Here is an 18,574-nt window from a genome sequence, read left to right on the forward strand (position 1 = left end):
TGGAAAACAAGTTGAATTTGTTTGTCAGTGGCTGAGTCAGATGCTCCAGGACTCGTAAACATCATTTGAGTTTAGACGCTGCCTTGTTATGGCTGCCGCTGGACAGGCCTGGGTCGAAGGAAATTGTACTTTACTCGTGACTAGTTATTTGACAATCCCCCTTGTTTGTGTGTTGTGGAGGTGTTTATTTGGTTATATAATGACTCTGTTTCAAGGCCGCTTTAGGGTAAGGTACGCAGACTGCGGTTTGTGTAATAATTATGAGTCATGTTATTGCTCTGCTCCTTCCTGAACTTCCCCGGCCAGGACTGAATGTTTTAATATAGAAACTCATGTTTTTCCAGTGCTGGCGGCGCAAAAGGTTTAAATATGTGATGTTAGCCAAATGAATCCTTCAAGAAGTAAAAAATAATTTAAAAAATATAAATTTATATATAAACATGTTTAAGTTTTCTGGGATTTGTTCAAAAAATAATTTTCATTACAGAAGCTGTGTGTTATACTTATTGGGTCTTATTTATGAAATTGGTAATTTTGGTAAATGGTAAACATTTACAGACAACCTAACACATAAAACCATTTAAATGTATGTGTTATTAATAAATTAAATTTTTATTAAGCCTTTTTTCCCATCACATCAGTTTATGTAAAAAGATTGATGAATTTTATTTTAGATAAACTTTTGTTTTTACTCATCTCTTTTATTGTTTAGTTTTTTCTTTCTTTTTTTAGTTTATGTATTTATATATTTTGGATTTTTGTGCTAATGTGTAAAAGGAACCGAGTTTCAATTAGGCAGCATTTTTCATGTTAAATGGAAAGGCAGGTTATCAAAATTAAAACCTTTTTAGTTATTCTGTATGAAAAAAACTCATAAATTTGTCTATTTTAGGAAGTTTAAGTCATAACATAAAAAAAAATCATAATTAAAAAGTTATTTTAGTTTTTAAAAAATGTTTTTGTTAACAATAACAACATTGTTCTGTTTCATAAATGAGGCTTCAGTTTAGCGGCATTGCCTTTTTCATGTTTTTAATTTGAAAAAGGCCAAGGCACAATTAACACTGACTTAATGTAAATTTAGTGGCGCTGAACAAGATATTTTGGCATGTTGGGAATTTACTGTAAAATCCTTGATGTGAGTGATCCGTTGTGGGTTGTTTTTTTTTTTGTCTTTCAGGTTTATGGTTTTTCACACTATGTGCGGAACGCCCACCAATGCAGGAAATGAAGAACTGTGATCTTTTGGAAGAGCTTTATTCGGTTACAGTGGAACCTTTTGGATGTACTATTGTAGCGGTTTACACAAAACGCACATAGACCCAAAATGCTAGCAATAAAACCCGGGTGAATCACAGACCGTGCTTCGCTAACAATGCCAGTGCAAGCCCCGCAACCAAGGACAGAGTTTCTGTTGTGCTGTCCCCTTTGCCACAACACCTTCGCGCTGAGAGTCCATGCCGACAGCCCAGTTCAGTACCTGGGCTGCGGGCACACTGTCGTGCTATAATGTGTGCCTGAACAAACTGCCAAACGCAGAGGACCTGCCCGTTTCGAACAGACCACCATCAGCAAAGACAGCGTGAGCAGCTGCCCGTCAACCACAGCGCTGTTGCCAGGCTCGTCAGTGGACATAGTGAAGTGCCTTCCTTACAGTGTTTGGTCCCGTTTTTGCAAGATTGTGTGGCCAAAAACAAAAAAAAGGTCTTGTTTGCAAGATGGAGTAGCTAGATGTTAGGAAGCACAGCTCAGACAAGTTGTTTATCATATCCAAGCGACATTCATAGGGACCAACTTAAACATGAGGCGAAATCTGCCACCGAAAATGTTTTGCTCTCACACACGAATTCCTTAGTGGTGTCTCCGATGATCCGCTACTCGGCCAATGATCATGTTGGGATATTGGATTGGTGGTCTCTAGAAATAAAGAACTGATCTCAAGCTGACGGCGCGCCTGCCAGTGCGAGGTTTGGCATGACAGGCAGTGGCACCGTATCAATCTCTGTCCAGCTTGGGTACCATAATAATAATGCTGAAAGTGAGGTTACAATTCCATATTTCTTCATTACAAATGAAGCCGCTCACTTTTGTGTGGGACGGTGTGAATGAGTATCATCAGTGCGCCGTCATCTCTTTCCTTCCGCCCTCATCAAAATCGCGAATGTGGCTTTCCAAACAGCACATCGTGTCTGCACTAGAAGCGAGCTGCACAGTTGTTGACACAGGACTTCCCCTTTGCACTAATCGAGGGCAGTATCGCATCTTCACTGAAGGTAATTTGCATTTCTTGCCAAGTGTTTCAAACCATTCCGCCCTCGTGCCATTGAGAAGGTTGATGAAGACAAAAACTAACGGGCTGTCTTCAGTTCAGGCTGTCAGGAAGGCAACAATAATGTGATTATTTTACAGGCGGTTGTTCTTTTTTCTATCGGCCGCCCACTGTATGAGGCACAGCGTTCACAAAAGAGTCACTTTAAAACTAAGCAGTTTTTTTCTATTATTCAGGTGGGGCTAAATCTACGTAAGGATAATGACGTAAAACTACTTTTGTTTTCCTTGTAAACTTTTTTCTTTTTTCAATTAACTTGATAACAATCGGAACGTGAGGCCAAAACAGCCAGAAAGACCAGACACCGCAGTGATCGTGCAGACCAACACAGCAGTTGTGGACTTATGTGGAGCGTGTTCTTTGACTGTGATTACTGCATCCCGCTTGCTTCTGAATCAATCGGATGAGCTGAACATGTTCATGTATTGTCCGTGTGAGAGGTGGAGCTCAGGGCAATCAGGTTTCCTGAAGACCGGGGGGGGGGCCCCGCGACTCGTTCCGGTCTTGTTCACCCTGGTGGATTTCATGCCTGATGTGACACAGAAAGAATGTGACTGCATGACAGGATTGCACAGTTGGAGAACCAGGAAGATGAAGCCACATCAGCCAGTCATTGCCAGCCCTTGTCTGTACAAATACTTCTTTATATTCTGCACATGACGGTTATCGGTTATGACTGTGCCACTATTACATAAGTATTGTCTACGTCACGAGTGAATTCCAGATGAACCACAGTCATAATGAGCTTCCATTGGGAACTGCATTTTAAAACGGTGTTTAAGCAAATACAAAAAATGCCATGAGTTTCAACATTTGCAAACACTGCAGATAGTGTGGGTCCATGCAGGTTTTCCACACAAAGCAAAATGAGGTAAAGATAACAATGTGTTAAACATATAAGATGAAACTGCCGTGTTTAAAAATGATCTACATTAAGAAATTTCACCCAAATCTCTTATTCACACATGAGTGACCACCTTTTCAACGAAACCAAAAACAGACCAGAAGGGCTGAAAGGTATTACCATTGGAAAATAATAGCCAAATAATTATTAAACTACTAATCTATGATTCAGTTGGGATGGATTAAAAAAATAGTGTCATCCTCATGTCACTTTTGATCAATTGAATGTATTCCTTGTTGACAATAAGTGTTCATTTCTTATAAAGATATATTTTATTTAAATCCTCCACATTACACTGTTTTCTCTAATGTATAAATCATATATAATAGAAAATCATTCTACCCTGTTAAAGTGTCAAGTCCTAAATCAGTCCATATTCAGAAATGCAGTTATTTATATTGATCGTGAAATCAGCCACACCTCCACCGGTCATGACACGCCCCATGACAGGACCCTTTTTGGTGCCAGACCCCTCTGGTACCTCTCTCTGTTGGCTTCTTGTTATGGGAAGTTGGTATGTTCAGCGAAACACAGTGGGCGTCTGTGAGTGTGAAACTCTAGTGTGGGTTAACGTGGAGTGTACAATTCGAGCAGGTGCTAGACAGCCCATTCAGATGACAGCTACTTTAGTATTTGGAATGACTTGTCCAGTGCAAAGCTCTGTAGGATGAGAACTCATCTTTTAGGGTAGGTGCCCGACAAATGGTGTCTATTTTTTCCTTCTGCCTTTTAGATCAAGACCTCCCCCCGTCACGTTACTGACAGCTGCAGTTAGAGCGTTGAAGACCCTATGAGAGTAGTCTCAGCACATTTGTGGCGAGGACCTGGCCCTCGATCTCAAACCCCTGAGCACCATCAGTAGGGGGGTCCCGTGATCTCTTTTACTGGGGACACTCTCTTTGTCTGTATCATATGATTCACACCTCATGCAAAGTACTGCCATATGCTGCTTATTTCCTAAGTGATTACTCATAACTGTCCAACAAAATGCAGTAAGCTATCATAATTGGAATGCGATTGCATCTAGATGTTTTGTTTTTATATGTTTTAAGAGTATTTACTTACTTTATCTAAAAATTAACTATTTTCTTTGATTTTACATTTGTTTTTTTTTTTCTGCGACACCTTCAACAAAATTTCACCATATGTATTAGCCTTAGCATATGGGTTTAACAGGGTTTTCTATGGCCTGAGGTTTCTTGTAAAAAACTATGGAGGCGTGATTTTCATCGATTCTTTTTAGTCGATTCGAGCATGTGGTATGAAACGAGTATGGATTAAATATAACTCCCACGACTCGATTAGGTCGAGACCTGTCAAGATAATGAACGTTGGAACAGATGATAGCGCGCCGGTCCCCATCCAGTCAATATGCCAGATCTACACATCTACTTTTGATATATGAAAACAAGAGTCCTTCATGATCTATTCAAATCCTGTCCATTTATAATACACACAATCAATACATGAAATACTCTTTCTCGTGGACAGCTGGTTTAATGTGGCGACTAGTGACAGATCGCGTATTTCTTCTGCCTTTGAATTCGTCTCTTTCAATCATCTCCGCTTGACACTTAAACCCAGGAATGAACCATCCGCAGGTAGAGTTTTAAGAGAAGAGTAGCTAAAACTTACCTAAATCATATCCTGTTCCTCCATGGTAATCACTCAAGCTGTGTTTTAACCACAGAAAAGACGACACTAGGCTTGTAAGCAAGTGTCAGTGGGGGGGGGGCGGGGGTGGGGTCTTACAATCGGCACATTTACCACAGGAAAAACTTATTCGGTGACCATGGAACTCTATTAGTGTTTGATTGGCTAGGAGAAACATGACCTCTATGAGGGGCGCTATTTTGGTTTAAATATGCACCTATAACGGATGTACGTCAATTCAGTAGTTTTGTGTGTATTGTTCGCTAATCAACTATTGAATTGTTTTGAACTAATCCATACACATGTTTTTGTGACAGTCACCATTTCAATGTTTTATTCATTCACAAAATAAAAAGAATTACAGTGGTAGATAATTATGTTATTCTCAAACCGTTAAAGCTTAGTATTTATAATCTTAATATAACAACAACTTGTTATATGTTAAGTGTGTCTTATGTAACACATCAAGGACAAAATTTCAACCTTTCCTCTCATGGCTATGGACTCTCAGCTGTAATATTTTATTTTAACAAAATTAGGGTTACAGAAAACGTTGCCTGATGATTCTTGTCCCTAATAGTATAGCTCATAGTAAGCGTGTGTTAAGGACCTCAACTGAATTGTGAAATTTGTTCAAACCAGCCCTAGTGTTTTAACGTGTTCTCATCCATCATAATATGAGTAACATCCATGAACGTGCTCAGTAACCTTGTTTTTTGTTGGTGTTTGACCGTCCAGGTGCAGGGCTGAATTGCGCTGCTGCTCAGCAGCGTTCTCAGCAGCGACCCCTTGCAGAGTGAAGCCGTGTGGTGACTCTGTGCACTGCCAGCTGGTTGAGGATGAGGGCGCGCATCCCGTAGCCATGCCGGGCGCCCTCTGCCTTCGGCTGGGTGAACGCACTGTCCTGAGCTCCTCCTCCAGCACCAGAACGCCTCAGCATCTCTCCTCCAAACCTGGTTGGTGCTGCTGTCAGAGTCCAGAGGCTGCCATTCTCGGAGCCCCTGGGAAGCATTTCTAAGCTCCTCGACCATCCTCTATCGCAGGCTGAAAAATCATTTCAGGGCACTAACAAAATTGGGATTTCAACCCAACAAGCTATGCAGGAAGAAGCATCTGAAGCTGTGTCCTGCTCGTCTGGAGATTGGTTCGGGCGGCGGCCCTCTCCCGGAAGGTTTCTGTCCGGTTTGTGGGGCACGAGACTCGACCACGTTTCCCCAAGCTTCAAAAACCAGCAGTAGGACCTGTGTGCAGCCTGTTGTACAGGCCTGCTGCTTTAAGGTCCCTTTACTTTTCCACTTTTTCCTTTACAATATTAATGCTTCTCATTGCTATAGATTTAATAATAAAAAAAAAAAAATAAAATATATGTGTATATAATGTCTAATATATAAAAAATGTAACACAGAAGTATACACAATTTTACTGCATAGCATTTTTGTTGTAACCTCAATATATTAAAAACTGTTATATAATATAAAATAATATATTTGATAAAATATACAATAAAAAATTTGTACATTTGTATTTATTAAATAATTAAAATTACAAAATATACGATAAATAGATCTATTTTAGAATTAAAATATTTTTTTAAACTTATGCAGCTATTAATAATAGATATTTAGAAAAAATGTATATTTTGTATTTATTTATATTAAATATATAACATTTTATTTGTTTTAATCTCAGGTGACCAAACGTGATGAGGATTCCTCCTTGATGCAGCTGAAGGAGGAGTTTCGCACGTACGAGGCTCTTCGAGGGAACATCGCCTCTGCTCAGTTTTTTTATCGTTCAGATCGCGATGGAGGGTGGACTGCGTATCGCCCCGACCAGTGGTCATCTCTCTACTGTAGGCTGCGCCGACCAGTCGCACAAATCCCACATGCAGTCCATCATAGACAAGGTATGATGAGGATGTGTATTATAAGAAGTAAAAATGGCTTTTTGTTTATAAATTGCTAGAAAAAATAAATGAATAGTTCAAAGTGCCTTTTAGGTAATTACACCTTAAATTTTCCAAACATATCCTGTTCTGATTGTTTCCTGGGTAATATTTTAAGATTTCACTAGGTGGTGTGCTGTATTTTTTTTTTTTTAAGGCCAGGTCTGCAAAAAAAAAAATTATATATATAGTATGGCAAAGTTGTTACGTGTTTAAATTGCTAGTAACACCCCTCCCTATAGGACGCATTGTGACCTCGTGCATGAAAACATCAGCATGGTTGATTTTGGTCTGTGCTGGCTATGTGAATAGTATGTAGGTATGTGGGCTTTGTGTGTGGTTTTCAGCAGTTGCAGACACGACCCCATCCATTTTTTGGCTCAGAGTGGGTGTGCAGGCACAGGACTCACCATCTGGTTCCCCCCTTCAGAGAACATGGAGATTCGCCCAGCCAATCTCGAACGCCATCCGGGGGGGGGGGAGACCACTCTTCCATCTCAGAGCTGGCGGGGCTGAGCATCGACCCCCACCGCAGGGCCATCAGCCTGCCTCGGTCATTGTCACAACATATGCTCAACTACCAGGCCATATCTTACAACATAAACTGTCTGAAATGCCTCACACCTGTTTTTTTTTACTAACGTATGCCTCTCTGCGCGCCACATGGGAAGCAGGCTAGGCCTAAGGGCTGGAAGCATGCGGACCGTCGTGCATCGGACCTGGTAATTTCATGTCTCAGAATCCACAGCAAGAAAAGGCGGGTGATATGCGCAGCATCAGGTGCGGTAAACCAACTGTAGCCATTTGTGGTGTTTAAATCCTCTTATAGTTGCTTAAATAATCTTATTGTGAAATAGTATGATTAAAATCGGGGCCAAACATAGTATCGTGATCTCTTTTATTCATATATGGGGTAATTCTATTTATTTTTGAGATAGTTAGTCGCAGCAGCACTTTTTTAAATTTAATTATATTTATTTCTACCTTTCAGTGGTTTTCTCCTTTGATTGATCTATATCTGACGTATAAGGTGTGTTATACTATGATTATTTTTTATGTTATCTGATAACGATATTTACTAATATTTCTATTCTAGCTTTTATATTTGACAGTAATCTTCTCAACCGCCTGCAGACCCATCTAGAAAGCTTGTGGCGGCTCGGACATCGGGCACCCACCCAGCCCAGGTCAATCAGCCTGCTCCATTTCACAATATGGTTCAATACAGCAGATTTCTAACAAACATAATTAAATGTTTGTTAATCATTGAATGCTCACCACCTGTTTTTTTTGTTGTACTAAATACCCGAGTGCCCTGCGCCCACAGGGAGCAGCTAGCCCAAAGGGCTGAGAGCAGTGCGGACCGTCGTCGTTCATGGCCTGGTCGATTTTTATTTTTTTTTACTAATTCAGAACCACCGCAAGGAAATACGGAGGGGTCAGCAGCAAGGTCGGTAACCAGACTGTAGACATAAATATATATTTTTGAAAATATTTATAGTTTTAAATAATTATAGTGAAAAAGTTTTTTGATTAAAATAGTGTCAAAAAATAGTCTCGTGATCTTCTTTTTCATATAGGTATCTATTTATTTTTAATGTAGAGCAGCAGAACTTTTTTAAATGTATTCTATTCTAGTTTCTACATTCAGTGGGTTTTCTTTTTGATAATGAAATAATGTGTTTATACATGTTATTTTTCTGTTATTGTAATATTTAAATAATATTTTATGTTAGCTGTTATATTTGCAGTATTCATTTTTAAGTTTCAGAAACTTTGTGCTTTGTTTTTGTATTTTTTTTTTTTCTGTTTAGCTTTAATTTATTAGCATTAATTTATGTAAAAATGAGGTGCTCAGCAACAGGTCTGTAACCAGATCACAAAAATTTCAATATATTAATATTTAATATTAAAAATATTATTAATAAAATTTATTAAAATAGCCTTATGATTTTTGACCAGTTTTTTTTTTTATATAATTTTATTTGCTTATTCTATACCTCAGGTATAATTTAATGTTCGAGATACTATTATAGTATTTATCAATATTTTGAATTAGCTTTACTTTTATATTTTCAGTTCAGTTCAAACTCTGTGTGTCATTTTTATTTGTTATATATAGCTACTTTTTTTTTTTTTTTTTTTTTAATTAGGATCATTTAAATAACTTGCACAGAAATTAGTAAGCATATCTCAATTCCTGTCCACAGCCACCCCAGCACAGAAAATATAAGAACTACATGTGTCGGGGGGCATGAAACAAAAAAGGCGGCTGTCCTCGCGGGGGCAAGTTGGCACCTTTGCTCACTCTCAGGAAGAGCTTGAAAAGTAAGCAGCACTGGAAGTACATTAAAGTAAAGCATAATCATAAGCGTTAGTATCAGCTTCACCACCGTTTCTCTTTGACAACAGATACCGTAAGATGAATAAGCGTTTGGGAATGAGGCGACAGCTCAGCCAGTCCCTGACCCAGCTGAATGAGATGGACTTCGGCACCGGTCCCCCCTGTTGCCGGACGAGGGGCTGCCGATGGAGGGGACTCCCACGCAAAACCTCCTCCATCACTACGTCATCCTAGCAACCAGGACCGAATCCACTTTTGCCCACCTGGTTTCCAGAGGGCTCAAGACCCTCATATGATCCAAACACACAGACCAGAGAAGATGAATTACTGGGAGCCTCAGTGCGCCTGGGTTCACACTCCAGAGTCGTGAGTTTATTTGTTTATTAGTGGGGGGTGGGGGTGGGGGGGGGGCAAATCATATATTAGCACTGGGGATTTCAAACCTTTTTTAACATCACATATCGCAAAAAAAATGAGAAGATACCCTTGCCAAGGATCCCTTTCGTACAAGTATAATGTATATTTCAATTTATTAAGAGACTATATAAAAAATGAAATATAATATATATATATATATATATTATATATATATATTATATTATATATAAATATATATATATATATATATATATATATAATATTATTTTTATTAAGTAACTGTTATTTTTAAATAATGAATGGATCTAAATAAATAAAAATATATAAATAGTCTCATGATTTGACCAGGTTTTTAGAGAGAAAGAAATGGCTAATTATTATTTTTATAGGATAGTTAATATTTTAACTGTATTAGCAGTGGCAGCAGCACTTTCTTTTTTTTTTAAAAAGATTTAATTTTTTTACTAACTTTTTTGATGCTGACCAATTATCTATACATCAGTATTATTTTGTATTTTTTTTATATACTATTATAGTGGTTATATTTTTTTATTTGCTTTTTATTTTCAGGTTTAATTTTAGTTTAGGTTATAGTAATTTTATGTGCTTTTATAATTTTTATTAGTATTTTTTATATTTATATTTAGCTTTATTTCATTTCAGGTGATTTTGTGTGCTTTTATCATTTTTTAATTAGATTTTTTATTAATATTACTACTTGGCTTTAATTTTTTTATTTTTTATTTTAGAACTTTAACTTATTTTCAGTTCAAGTTTGTCATCTAATATTTATACTTTCTATAGATATCATTATTAGATGACAAACTAAACTGAAAATTAGAAATGTTGCCTTGGCAACTAATTGAAATAAAATTGTTAAATACTAAAATTCAGCAACATTTCAATAAACTAATCAAAACAATTGTTTTTTAATAGTTTTAGTTAAAGGGGTCATATGACATTGCTAAAAGAACATTATTTTGTGTATTTGGTATAATGCACTGTGTTTATGCAGTTTAAGGTTAAAAAAACACATTATTTTCCATATAATGTACATTATAGTTTCTCCTCTATGCCCCACCTTTCTAAAAGGTGTCGATTTTTACCAAGCTGCAACCTCCCACTCCCTTTCTTGAAACCAACAAGGAAGTGACTAAAACTGTAATTCATCGACTGGCCGCTGGAGGCTGGCTCCAAAAGGGAGTCATTCCCATAGACTCTCCATGTGAAAATGCCCAACTTTGCAGCAGAAAAAACATGTTTAAAGCCTGGTACAAAAAATATTTTGGTCTATATAGCTAATTTTGTCCTTTGTGACAACTGTGAGGGGGTGATTTTTTTTTTTTATAACTCATCTGTATAAATTATATTAAGCCTTAAAGTTCTGCAGTACGCACTAACTTAAGTTATGTGGTTTATAAACATGCCTTAACTGGAGTTAGTGAGTACTGGAGACGCGAACCATTTCAAATGATTCAGTTCGATTTGGTGAACTGAATCCGGACATCACTAGACGAGACAAAACCAATAAAAACCATTACAAACGAGGAATTTGTTGCATCCAGTGGGGACGTAATTACTGATTATAATGACTTATTCTGTCTTTTTACGCGTTGTGTATCGCGCTGCGTAAACATAAAACCATGACTGCATTTGTGATCTGAGAAACAACAAGCCTACTCTAATGCTCAAAACTCGCTTTTTGAACCATCATTGGCAAATTATTTAAATATAAAAAACTTACTTACAGGCTGCGAGTTAGAAGCACTAGACTGTCCTTGCAAAGTTTGAACTGCCCAACTGTATAAAAACAGCCATTGTGCCACAGATGCATTGTAGGTTACTGGTTCAGGAAACAGTCCTCATCCTCCATAAAATGTGCAGCACACATCAGAATATTTGGGTTGGAGTGTTCTGGAACAGTGTTGAAATACAACTTAACCACTGATTTCTAGTCATGTCCTCTTTTGGAAGACCAAACAAAGTTTCACTTCAACGAAACACACAGACTCCACAACATGACAGCAGCTGCAACAGAGAGAATCAAAGTTATGCCTTCTTTCTTTGCGTGAACATTTGGGCGGCGTTATGCAAATCTTCCTTTATAGTGACGTAGAGATGGGGGCTGTGGTTGACTCATAACTTTTATAAAGAATATCTCTTTAGATTTGATACCTTAGTCTTTGCAACTTTACAGATCTTTATGCACCAAGGGCTTGTAACACTCCAAAGAGAAAGGAAAATTTGAAATCGCATCACATGACCCCTTTAACAGTAATGACACTGCTATACATTATTCTAAGGTACTTACAATACAAGTAGTCATCTAATACTAAACATACATGGCTACATGCCAAATAAATGGACATAAAATATAAATTTGAGTCACAATTGTTTAAATTTAAAAAAAAGCCAGACTGCAGAGTGATCCTGCACTTATTTCTTGATTTGCAGATTGGAATCAATCCCAAAAATAACCAGGGATGTTCATAAATTCCCACTCCAGGGTGGCCGGCGATGGCGCAGTCGGACAGAAGCACATGCCTGCGGTGCCTAGAGTTCCTCACATGTATTCACCACACCACTCTGAACTGTATTAACTCTGAGAGCGCTCATCTGCCCTCTGCCACCCTCCACCCAATATGAATCCTCCCAGTACCCTGCAGGTAGCAAACACACTTATTATTTTTTGAACAAAAACACGTAATATTTTTGCACTTCTAAAAATGTTAATTTCCCTCATTTCAACAGGTAATCCTTATCCTTACCACCCATGTGCACCCACGCTACACCCGTTCACCTGCTCAAGATCCAAGCATGCCCACCATATCCGGGTTCCAGTTCCTACACCTCAGAGCGCCAATGCGGCCAACCAAAGCTCACATTACGGATACCCTTCACACCACGATGGCCATCGCCACTCAGCCTACTCCATCCCAAAAACATTCCCCCCACGGGAGGAAACTGGTCCGTAGGGAGTCCAGACGTTCCCCCACTGCCACCACCCCAAAGCGCTTCGTACCTGCCAGAACAAGACAGTTATAAACACTCCAATCAGATCAGGAATTACCCAAGGGTAAGATCCATTACCTGGGATATTTGAACTGCATGGGTCTCATTCCAAACCTAAAGAAAACATAACCTAATACTGTGTCCACAGAATGCCTACACGCGACCTCAGCCGTCCCTAGACTACCTGCACCGTCGAAGACAGGAGATCATGGCCCAGCTGGAGGATAGAAAGGATGGTTCCCCATCAACCTTTAGCTCCTCACACTCGCACGACCCCAGCTACCCTCAGGACATGAGGGGACAGAGCCATGTAAGCCAGAAAAACAATATTACATAGAAATAATAATAATACTAAGCAAAATGTAGAAGGGCTGCATGTTTAGTAAGGGATAATCTACATCCAGCCGGTTGTTATCGCAGGATAAGGATCTTGTAATACCCTGAAGGGGGTTGTTCAGTGATGATAACTGGCTGGATGTACATTAACTCTCTTATTACACGGCTACTTGCCACAAGAGTAAATAATTAGACACAAAATATTGATTTGAGTTGAAATATTTGAATGCAAAGTTTCCATGAAGACAGCAGTTGCGAGCAAGTGGCAAGTTCAAAGTAGATGGACATTAAAGGGATACGTTGCAGTCATACCACTTATTATTACGCAAAATTTGACCACAAAAATAATTAAGGTAATAAAAGATATTGATTTAAGACAAAAATGTTTTAACATTTTACCAGTTTGTTAGTTATCTTATAGTCCATTACAGCGTACAAAACAATCGTCGTGAAATGGCAGCAGCTGCGTTTGTATGAAACGAGAGAGCAAATCCGCGATACCAGGATGACATCATAATTTTACACATAATACTGAATTGAGTTTTAATATTTTATTAGCTAACCAAACGCAAATCTTCCACAAAGAAAAACTGTTCCTATCAAGCGTATAGTGCCGACTTCAGTTTTCCACAGAGTATTCCACAGAGCAGTGTAATAAATCTTAAATAATTGTTTAATGTTTGAAAAATTAAGACTGCCATAAACTAGTTTTGTCATTTAAAAAAATAAAAAAAAAAAAAAAATATAAAAAAATAAAAAAAAAAATTATAAAAGGTAAGGTAAAATTATTATATTTATCTGAAATCTATTTTATTAACCATTAAATTATCAATTTTAATGATTTAAATTATTTATTGTTATACATATTAGTATTGTAGTTTTAAAAACGTAGTAAAAATAATAATGAAATACTCAGTTTTAGTGAAATTTTTAGTAATTTTTTTTGTATTTAATAATAGTTATTATTATTATTTTATAATCATATTTATATTGTATTGTAATTTTAAGAAAACAAAATTATTAATATTTCAAATTTTGTTTAATATAATAATAATGTTATTAATAATATTATCTTTGTTGTTGTGTTAAATTTATATTTATATTGAAATATAATCACAAAATGTTGGGACAATTTGTGCAGTCATGCAGCCCTAGTAGCTAGGGTTTGGTAATGAGTTGCCATATCTGTGTCGTTCACAGTACATGGAAGAGAACTCTCATGGTTTTGGACACCTCCGGGAACCAGACTACACCAGCTCATATTCACCTTGGTCATGTGACCCCTTCGGTTCCTACATTGGCGGCAAGGATATAAAGTCCAAAGAGGGCATGGACACAGTAAGTTTTGCATGTTTATAGGGACATAAGGGATTCTCAAGCAGTTGTATTTTTAACAAAAACATGGCCAAGGGCATACACTGAAGGAGGAAACTGAGCTAGATCTGTAGACCAGAATGTTAAAGAAATGTAGTTTTTATTTTATTTTTTTTATGCATAACTTCCTAGCAAACACACAGCATGCACTGGCAACCAACTATAGCACCTTAGCATCATAATTAAGAATTTTCTGTGGGCAAAAATTGCATTAAAAAATTTACATTTAAGTTCATTAGAGCAGAAAGGCTCACATTGCAAGGTGATTGTTTCTCCCAAGCATTCAGATCTGTGCTGTTTTCAGTGACTGTTCCATTACAAAAGGTTACCAATGTTTATTCTGTCTAGTTAGTACAAATACTGTTGACAAACCAAAGGCCATATATATATATATATATATATATATATATATATATATATATATATATATATATATATAAGAGATAACCAATGTTTTTTGTCAACAGTTCAGGCTTATTTCATGTTAATGCTTGGATAATATTCTTAAATATTAAACAGTGAAGTTGGGTGTATTTAAATGATAGTATGCTGAATAATTAGCATATTAATATAGGATTCTTGAGCTAATTGTAACCATTCCTAACAGCAAAATTTAGACAAAAGCAAAAGTCTGAGAGCACACGGCTTGGAGCTTCAACGCAGAGCGGCAGATGTCAAAGACGACGACCCCATAATTCCCTTTGGCTCCCTGCCGACCGTGTCTCGTTTTGGAGCCATCTCACGCACGTCTAAATCGGGCTACCCACCAAACAGTCCCATGCCACCCTTGCCAAACTCGGCCAAACACACCGCTTCTGCTGGTAAACTCCTCCTGCTTTGTCTCAGCATTGCTAATGGGACAAAATGATTATTTCAGGGTATTTGAATGGCCTTTGTCTTCTCTTTTAAGCTGACTACGCCTATGCGAATCACAGTGGGTGGAGTGGCGATGCTTACCAGCCACACCAAAAGCCTCAGGGGCACTTCAGGGAGCGGTATGTCGCCCAACCCCACCCTTTACAAGTAATCACTTGGTTTCAGTTTAGTTTTCTTCTAGAAAGGTTCTAAATGTGTGAAGTATTTTCCACTTATCCCGCAGGTCCAGTTTGTCCCCTGCCATGCAGGCGCGTGAGCAATTGAGGATGGAGCTACAGCAGGTCAACCTGCAAATCAGCAAGCAGACGCAGAGCCGCAGCCTGGAGGTGAGACTGTCCGTCCTGCTAGATGTGTCATTTTAAAGGCCTGTTCACGTCTTGTTCGATCCTACTAAAAGACACCAACATATCAAATATTTACTATATAAAATTTTCACTTGAAGTTTACAATAAAATACATTAAAATATATAAATTCTATAAATGAAAATATAAATTATGTATATTTTTTATTATTATATTTTATATATTTTTATAATATATTATGTACAGAATATTTTAGAATAGTATGTATAGTTTAATATAATTATATTTAAAATATATATAGCAATTTAAATAAAGTGTATAATACACAATTAAAAAATGTATTTCACTTTTAAATTGTATTAAATTATTTATATATATAATTTATATATATTAATCTTAATTTTTATATATACACTATTTCATATAAATTAATTAGTAGTATTGTTATTCTATAAAAAATGTAAAAAAAATCAAATAATAATAATGTAAAGAATAAAGGTTATAATTATAATGACTTTTGTTGTTTTGATGATTCAGCTTCTCACTCTCTCTTTTGGCAGAACCCAAGCTCAGTCATGTCCCAGCCGTCTCGAGTGGACTGGTCATCAGGGAATTTGTCCAGTGAACAGCTGAGTCTCGAGCTGCACCAGGTGGAGAGAGATATCATCATGAGGACACATGAGATGGCCAGGGTAAGAGAGACATGCAATTTATAGAGCTTCTATTAATTATTCATAATTAATATATTCCATTTCCAGTTAATAATTAATGCGACCGTGGCCATTTCTTGAGCAGAAAATTCATTTTTAAGCAAGGTCATTTGTAAAATTATTGTTTGTTTTTTCAAACTGGGATTGTGGAGTGTAATTTCAGGAGCTTTTATATTTCTGTTAACTAAAGGAAGTGTTAAACGTCATGTGATTTACATTGCTGTGCTTAAGCATGAATTATTTTGCCTTCAGGAGAGCCACGATGGCAAGTACAAGAGGGTCTCAGTCGAAAATGGACAAGACGAACACACTCTACAACGAGATGAGCATCCACTCACTCTTAGGTGAAATATAACAGTGATTTTATCTCAGTAAAATAGGTTTTAAATCAAAAGAAATACCAGTAACATTTCAGTTGTGTAAGGGCTATTTATTTAAAGTCAGGATTTGCTTTCAGAAGTACATGGTTTTACGTCCACTGAAAGAAATTCAAATACATGTCATGTCAAATACAATACGAGTTCATCACAGTTGTTCTCATCTCCTTTCTCTCTTTGGTTTTAGTGAGGGCTCAAACGGCTCCATCGGCATGTCCTCGCTGACCAGCAAGACGTCATCTCTCAGTTTGTCCTCCGAACAGGTGGCCAGCAGCCCTGATTTGCCCAAGAACGGAGTCGCCCACTCCTAGTCGGCTCTTTCTACCTCAGATTCCCCTTCCTCAACCACCACCCCTCTCTAATGCCAGGTTAAACCCTCTAGAGCAGGATGCTTCATCATTGCTGTATGACACACGCCATTCATTCGCTTAATCCTGAGCGTTTATCTTCCTCGCTGAGCCTCAAACACCCATCAGGCAAATATGGGTGGAGTTCGGGTGGGATTCACTGTGCATGTGCACAATCATGCCCTGATTTAGTTTCTTTTTACAGCAGTATCTGCTGTCATGCATTTTCTTCCTGTTTTTTGTTCACTTTCTTTTTTTCATTGCCAAGTAAATCAGGGTGAATCTGAAAAACATATAAGATGATTTCACTTATGCTGATTTAACTATCATGAATCCACTTTCTTGGGTTTCAAAATTGCATTTTTATTATGTGCTACGTTTTCGGTAGTTACACTCTTGTTTGTGCTTGGTCTGGCGTTTACACTTGTGTCAGGGTTTACAGTGTTTAAATTCATTTTTTTACTGCAGGCTTGCTGCATATTCAACCAATGGAAACCATTTTGATTTATCGTGACGGTCAAAACTATGTATCGTGTTTCATACATTAGGCTTCATTTAGGCTTTTACAGGTGTGATTGCTGCGATGCACATTATTGTGTGTTATAGAAATTCTCATAAACCCAAATGTTCACTGATTTGACCTCAACTGCACTCATGCCAACAAAGCCAAAAGCCTTTTCCAGTCTTAACAGGGCCCTTGTATTGTTTTCAGTGTATTACACTACATCGCCTGTGGGATTTTCGATTGAACCGCCTGTAATCATCATCTTCTGTTGTAATGTCCTCAGGGATGCATTAATCGGCCTCTATATTTTGTGGACGTGAATAGAAATAATCCAGGTCATGCTGTTTTTTTTCATAGTGGGGTATAGTTTTATTTTTTCCATCCTGAGGATGGAAAGAAAGCTGCTACGGTAATTCATAAAGATGCATTCAGTTTTAAGAATGCGTATATACTACTCTTCACTTTGTCAGTGAAATTACGATCTTCAGATCAAGCCACGATTTTTTTTAATATATGTGGAGTTTTTCATCCTGAAAGATGTGCCGTATATTCAATGCAAAAAGGAAAGACTTTGATCCAGTTGTAGCCACCTCAAGACTCTCCTTCATTCTGTTTCATCTTTGAAGTTTCCAGAATATTGTTTTGATGGGCCGGTTCAATCGAATTCCCTACAGGCTGAGCTCAAGCGTGTACATCACAGTTCTCCTCAGATTAATTCTAATATTGATGGAGGATTAACTAAGCTCCTATACTGTTTGGACTCGAAAAGCTTGGACTCCCAACCTTCTAAAGGAATAATTCACCCAAAAATAAAAATTTGCTGAAAATTTCCTCACCCTCAGGCCATCCAAGATGTTGAGGAGTTTGTTTAGCATTACATCACTTGCTCACCAGTGGATCCTTTGCAGTGAATGGGTGCCGTCAGAAGGAGAGTCCAAACAGCTGATAAAAACATCACAATAATCCACAAGTAATCCATATCACTCCAGTCCATCAATTAATGTCTGGCGAAGTGAAAAGCTGCATGTTTGTAATAAATAAATCAATCTTTAAGACGTTTTTAACTAAAATGCCAGTCTAGATACTGCTTTCTTTAGTGAAAACAATCATGTCGTTTGAACCAGAAGAGAAATATGCACAGATCTAGCAACATTTATAATTTTAAACCGTGTAAAACAGAT

The 18,574-nt window shown here is 37.5% G+C and overlaps 2 protein-coding genes and 1 pseudogene across 3 annotated transcripts in view; 1 reads left to right on the forward strand and 2 right to left on the reverse strand.

Annotated features, from left to right (window-relative positions):
• LOC109047541 (protein phosphatase 1 regulatory subunit 29-like) overlaps positions 1-18,574 on the reverse strand; it is a 905,211-nt gene that overhangs the window by 493,192 nt on the left and 393,445 nt on the right. The gene's annotated exons all lie outside the window — the stretch shown is intronic.
• The window catches only part of LOC109046565 (beta-1,3-N-acetylglucosaminyltransferase manic fringe), a 788,629-nt gene that overhangs the window by 363,430 nt on the left and 406,625 nt on the right, over positions 1-18,574 (reverse strand). The gene's annotated exons all lie outside the window — the stretch shown is intronic.
• On the forward strand, positions 1,458-17,106 carry LOC122134398 (annotated as a pseudogene).

This window comes from Cyprinus carpio, chromosome A22, assembly GCF_018340385.1.
Source record: "Cyprinus carpio isolate SPL01 chromosome A22, ASM1834038v1, whole genome shotgun sequence".
Lineage (NCBI taxonomy): Eukaryota > Metazoa > Chordata > Actinopteri > Cypriniformes > Cyprinidae > Cyprinus > Cyprinus carpio.